Raw genomic sequence first — 6,000 nt, forward strand, 5'->3', positions numbered from 1 at the left:
CCCATTGCTGGCATCTTTCCACAGTCTCTGGTCATGTCCTAAAATAGGCGTGTCTGGCTGATTAAATGAGTGTATTTCTAGGTAGGTGTTTTTTTTTGTTTTTAAACTCTTTAGTTCAGATATTTAAGAAAAGTTTTGAACAGAGTAGGGGACAGAGGCAATTGAAAAATCATGTTTTTCTTAACTTTGTAATTTTCTTGCATATCATTGTAATCTTAATAATGATAAATAATCTGGTAAAAGCAATTATGGCCTGAATAATAATCCTAACTAATAAACAGAATGTACTGTGTAATTTTGGTTGTTCTCAGCCATCTGGCTCCAGTCTTACTAATTGACTTAAAGCATAGCAACAATGTCAGCAACATACAGTGTTCAGTTCAGCTGAAGTTCCTGAGCAGGCATTCCTTACAGAAATCTGTTTTTTTTTTTGAATAAAAAATAAATCAATACATCAAAATTATTGCTAGCTCTATTACAGCAGCACAGATCATGAATCCATCAGTACTGTCTTCCACTGAACTCAACAAAACTTTATTTATAATGATTTGATTGTGTATGGTTTCATTATATTCTAGTGCAACTGCAACTGAAAGACTTTTGAATGTATCCAGGGATCTAAATTCATGCTGGCAGTTACTTCTGAAGCTGCCAGAATTTAAATGTTTTCAGTGTTTGCTGGACTTAAGGTGTCTCTTAAAAGTCAAGCTCTCCCTTTGGTTGGTTGTTATTTGCAGTTTGGGGGTTTTTTTTATTAACGCACATCAGTGCTGAAATTTCCAAGGTTTTCATTCAAGACTTTTAGGCCTCTCAGTTTAATTGGCCAAAATGAAGCCGTGTGCTCATCTCTGTTTTTTCAGATATAATAGTTTGCCAACTTTGAGCTGGTTAATTTTTTTCTCACTTACTGCAGAGGTGATTTTCTATTTTTTCCAGCCAAAACCACAGTGTAGTGACTTTGTGGCTGGTTTGGCTCATTTTGGGTGCTTGAGGTCTGCTTTAATTACTGCGATGAAGTATTTATAACCATTCCAGCCCCCAGCTTCACCACTCAACACCTATCCCTGGGGATTAGGGTGCCTGCTCCTTTGCAGTGGGGCTTTTTTGGGGCAGGGAGTTAGTGAGGGGAGAGTTGAGTTGCCCTGATGGAGTTTTTGGGTTTGGCTTTTTCAAAGCAGTGATGGCAAAGCGGAGCTGGGTCCCTGTTGGTCACAATCCTGTCCTTCACATCACCCTGTCCTCCAGTTCATCTGAGCCATGGCTGCCCCATCAAGTGTCTGGTTTTGGGGTGGACATGCAGAATTGCCTGGATTTGCAAATATCCTGGTTTGCCATACCAGCTACTAGCATTTTCTGCATAGTTTGCTTAAATTTGCTCATGCCATTTGGACAAGTTCTTAGACTTACACACTCTTACAACAATTTAAGTGGTTTCAAGAAGTGGAAAGACGTGAGTTGTAGTTTCAGCCCTTAGTTTTGTGGAATAAGCTGTGGTTAAAGGAATTACATGGCATACTGACTAATTGTTTATTTATTTTCACCTACATTGCAGTGTATAATCATAGCTGCACTCAAATACTGTCCCCTGTCCCTTGACATGTATCACCAGATAACATTCACCTCTTTGAGGGGTTGGATTTGTTGTAAGCTTTCAGTAAATAATAATGTGAAGAGTTGGTAAGGAAGAAATGCAATTTCTGTGAGGTCTGGGAAGGATGCACTGATGAAGACTTGAAGTTCAGAGGGAGCTCTGCAGTCTGATCCATGTTTTTAGATGTCTGTGTATGGATCTGGATGAATTGGTGACTAATCCCAAACTTTTCAGCCCTCTGAATAGGAGCAAAGAGCTCCTTTGGTTTAAGCAAAGCCTTTGGGTCAAAGCCATGTGTGGGATGTGTGCCAAAAAGTGGGATGAAAGTTGTCTCATTTTGGGCTGAGGCAATAAGATGCTCCCTGGCAGTATTTTTAGATGGTTTGTGAGTGAACCTGCTGTGCAAAGAAGGTTGGACTCCATTCAACATCTATTCTGGGTTTTGTGGAGGTTTTTTTTTTGGTTGGGTTTTCTTTTTGTTGTTGTTTTTTGGTGGGTTTCTTTGTTTGTTTGTGGTTTTGGTTTTTTTTTTTTAGTACGATCTGCTAAATTATTCCCCATCTGAGGAGCAGACTTTATTGGTGTGTTTCTGATCAGTGCAAAACCAGAGATCTGCAGGGAATACTCTATTAAAGTGAATAATTTTTTTTTTTTTAAACAAGAAGCTGTATTTGCAGCACTCGGTCTGTGCCTGACAGGGACATGTGGAAGCCCTTGCTTAGGTTGATTGCCTTCATGATATGCTCGATCTGAGTTAACTTGTTTTCTGTACCCTCTACCATTTCATTTTGTAGTAGCAAATAACACTTGGATGTGGTAAATGTAATGTCTGCTGCTGCTTGATAATACAGGCCAGTGAATAAATGAACTTCCTCTGATATTCCATATCTTCTCCTAATAAACAGAAATGCTGCAGTGGGACTGCATGTGAGTGACTTGGAATTACTTATTTCTACCTTCTCTCCTTAAAGTTGTTTTTCTCATGCCCTTGCATGCTTTCAGTTTGCCAAGAAAATAACTTTTGACGTGAGATTTAGGATTGGTGATTTAAAGCAGAATCAGGGTACTCCCCACATGATTGTTGAGTTGGGGTCTGTGATTATGCAGTGTTTCAGAATTTGAGGACTTTGGAATGAAGTCAAATGGCTAATTGAATCTATTGAAACTAAAAATGAAGGAAAATATTTAGGAAATTTCTGTGTTGGAGAGCAAAGGGAGTAGCAGCAACAGATTTTTAGATGGTTCTTGGTGGTGTACTGCTTCTTACAGTTTTCAGTTGTTTTCCAAACATGTACTTTAAAAAAAATGTCATGTGGGAGGCAGTAGGGAGGCAGAGACTGTGAAGATTTTGGCACATTAAAACCCAGTCATCCTCCAGATGGGTTCCTTCCCATGTGCTGCAGCATGTGGAGGTCTGGGAGCAGGGCCTTTGCCCTGAAGCAGAGTGATGCCAGGCATGGAATGATGCATTGGCAGCATGCATTGGTGCCATGCAATGCTGCAGCTCTCCTGTGCTTTCCATGGGTCCCTGCTCACCCACCTTGGTGCTGTGAGCCCCTCAGAGAGCCCTTGGCACCTCCTGCCTTGGATTCATCCTGGGTGAATACCAACAACAGGATTTGAGGAGGAGCCTTTGGAATTAATGCTAAAAATATTCAGGTAACCATCTGAGCGCTTGAAGTAGGTTTGTTTTTTTTTTCCCAAGGCATGGTGAGGAAGGAGATGAAGACTCCTCATCTGTTTGCTGTCCTCATAGCACAGCCTGGCTGCTGAATAGCTGAGTGACAGGCAATCTGGCCTATCCATATGACCATATTGTTTTCCTCCCCTAATTAGCCTGGTCCTTACTGTGCTGATGAGGAAACAGATGCACTGAGCAGCAAATTACCTTCATCTTCCCTCCACACAGAAAAGACACAGCACTTAATTGACTCATTTGATCTCCGGCAATTCAAAGCAAGTAAAGTGGAAATATTTAAAAGTGGCACTTCATTTTTGAATAGGGGAAAAGTATTTTGGGATGCATGCACTTGTGTATAATGTAGCTTTACAGTGTCAAATGTGAGGGTGATGGTGAGGCTTGTGATGTCTTTAAAGAGAGGCACAGGCAAAACCAGTGAAAAAGTACCCTATTACTTCCTTTGTCAACAGCAAAATATTTGCATACTTAACTGCACCGATATTTCTCTACAGATCCTTGGCTGTGAATGTTCCTTTTCTGTGCAGTATGCCATATGGGCAGCTGAAATGCCTCATTCCTGCATCTCTGAGCTCTTGTCTGTGCTCCTGCCCGGGCACTGGTAATGGTGCAGGGGTCCCCTGTTTACCCCTATTGTCAGTTTTCCCTGCATTTAAACATATATATATGTATTTTTTCCCTATTGTGTTTTTTTTTTTCTTTTTTTTTCCCCTTTTTTTCTTGTTTTCCTTTGTTTCTAATATATATTATATATATGGGTACATTTTGAAGGTGCTGCTAAAGGGGTTGAGGAGAGTCTTTAGTGGCTGTGTGTAGCTGATGCCTGACATGTGCCCCAGGTGTGGGGCAGTACCTGGCCACTTCTTGTAGCCCTTGGGGTCACTGGGAAAGTCTTAGCAAAGATGCACACTGCGCATTCCAAAAATTCCCATGTGGACAAACAGGTTGTGTCTGGCACAATGCAGTCTGGCCTTAAAGATGAGGGAGAAACTTGGCTTCTATTTTATAGCCTGTGTGCATTTATGTCTTGGGTGGAATTCATTGGTCCAGATGAGCAGTCACTCCCTGAATTTACCAACTCAGTGGGCTAAGCTTTTTTCATGGTGTCTTAATCCTGCAGCTCTCTGCAGAAGGGAAATTGTTGCCATGCAGATATTGTGGTGGCCATCCCCTTTGTTGGGACACTGTACCTTAGCAGATCCTAAGGGAACTTTAAGGTGCAGATATTTCTTCTCCTTTGCCTCTGACTTAATGTGTCTGTCACCATGTATGATTTCATCACATGGATTTGCCCCTCTGCTGCACTTCAGAAAAAGCTGTCTCCAGGTCTGCTTCCATTTCCATTTAACTCCCAAGTTTTTAGGCAGTAATGTAAGTACAGTGAGAAATGATACTCACTTCTAAAAATTTTTAAAGGTTTATTAAAACCTTATCAAAAAACACAACAGAAGACTGAATAGAGAAAATAATACAGTGCTGGGAGTAAAGGATTTTTTCTCACTATGTGCTCATTTACACAATGGATGTTTCGCTTTTTAGCTTTTTAGTCTCTCTTAAGGTTTTGTCAATAGACTCCTTCACTATCTAGTGCTGGAGATCACTTTTTAAAAATCTTGATTGGAGGTCAGATGTTACTATAGTAATGAGCTGAACTTCTTAAATGCCCTGACTATCCAGGCTATCCTGTTATAACAATGCAAGAGAGGGTAAAACATAACTATAAATCTGTATAATTTTTCTTAGCATTTACATAATATTTGTTTTTTAATTGCAAGAGTCAACTATTGCATTACTCATCTGTCACAGTACCCTGCATGCTACCAGGCCATATATGAGTTTTAGTTGTATCATCTTGGGATTTTTTTTTAATTAGATTTAGAATACAATTTAGAATTATTAAACTTTCTCTTTAAATTACTAAAGCTCCATATATATACACTGGTAATGTGATCACTGAAATGTGTTCAGATAGTACCAGCTTCACTCAGTGAACTGCATATCATCAGCTTCTTCCCCTTTCCCTAAGCTTTCCACCTTCTGCATTTGTTACAGATGCCTGTTCAATAGATTGCTATTGTTGCTGGCTTTGAGATGGCTTTTAAAGACCTTTTGCTACTTGCTTTCCAGTTCTACTTAATGGTTTCATCCAGGTTATAAAGTGTCAGTGTGAAAGAAAACTTTTGTATTGAGTGGGCCCAGTTCCTTCAGGAAAGCTCCTGAGTGTGTGCCAGCCCAAAAGTGCAGTGCTATTTCAGTAAGCAAAGTGCTGTAAAGAAAGGCAGATGATATTAGAAGGGACATTTTGGATGCAGTGGGGGTTACAAATGCTGGATTTACCAAGGTAAGAATCCTGACATATCTGTTACCTTGGTGATTTTTTTTTTTTTTTTTGGTAGCAATGAGATAAGAGATATTTCTTGCAATGAAAATTGCATGTGCTTATTCCAATTTACAACCTTCCAGGGGAAAGAAGTGGGAGCAGGTAGTAGAGTCAAATATCTGTAAGCAGGTGTATTTTTTAAGCTTTTTTTCTCCCTGTCTGATTACATGATGCTGAATTTCTTACACTTGAACAAAAAAGTAGAAACAAACTGCCACAAAAGGCAGAAACTACAAAGGCAAACATGTCTGTAAAACAAGGGTACTGGAAACATAATTTTAATTAGTGATACAGTAAGTGGCACCTTTTTACCTAGTGTGGTATTACTCA

Source organism: Ammospiza caudacuta, chromosome 8, assembly GCF_027887145.1.
Source record: "Ammospiza caudacuta isolate bAmmCau1 chromosome 8, bAmmCau1.pri, whole genome shotgun sequence".
NCBI lineage: Eukaryota > Metazoa > Chordata > Aves > Passeriformes > Passerellidae > Ammospiza > Ammospiza caudacuta.